This window comes from Haplochromis burtoni, unplaced genomic scaffold (assembly GCF_018398535.1).
Source record: "Haplochromis burtoni strain Fernald_Lab_line unplaced genomic scaffold, NCSU_Asbu1 Contig_915, whole genome shotgun sequence".
In the NCBI taxonomy this organism is placed as follows: Eukaryota; Metazoa; Chordata; class Actinopteri; order Cichliformes; family Cichlidae; genus Haplochromis; species Haplochromis burtoni.
The window spans coordinates 20,489-21,259 of NW_024583276.1; positions in this window are offsets into that span (position 1 = coordinate 20,489).

Genomic DNA, 771 nt, shown 5'->3' on the forward strand with positions numbered 1-771 from the left:
TTCTCTAAGTTATCAGGCTACAAAATTAACTGGCATAAGTCGGAGGCAATGCCAATATATCAAACATGTATTGCTAATTCATTATCAGCTTTCAATTTCAATGTGTTACAAAAAGGGATGAAATACTTAGGAATAATACTTAATCTGAATGTTGATGAAATTATGAATGATAATGTAGGAAAACTACTTACTAGGATTAAAACTAATTTGGAGAAATGGGGTAAGCTGCACTTGACACTATGGGGCAAAGTAAATACGCTAAAGATGGCAGCAGCTCCTCTGATCAATTATTTCATTGGAATGATACCAGTTTGTATTTCACCTCAATTTCTCCTTATCTTTCCTCATGTGGTGCATTTTCCATTGTTATACCTCTCTGACCTGTCTTCCCCATGTGATGTTTTGTGTAATGTATGTATGGTCGGAGGTTAAGATGGTGCCGCAATTGCGTGCAATTGGTCGGCAGCCTTATGAAATTTCCCCTTGTGGGACTAATAAAGGTATATCAATCAATCAAATTTTCGTAAGATGTAATAATATGATAAAACCCTTTCTTTGGGATGGTGGTAGACCGCAGATCAATCCTGGTCGACTGTACCAACCGAGAAAAGAAGGGGGTTTATCCCTACCCAACACAAAACAGTACAGCATCTCATTTGAAATGTGCAAGCTGTGTAAACACTGGGCAGCAATAAATTCAGACCTAGACTGGGTTCTAATGGAACGTGAACTGGTCTTTCCATTCACTCCCATTGAGGTGTTGGCTCAAAA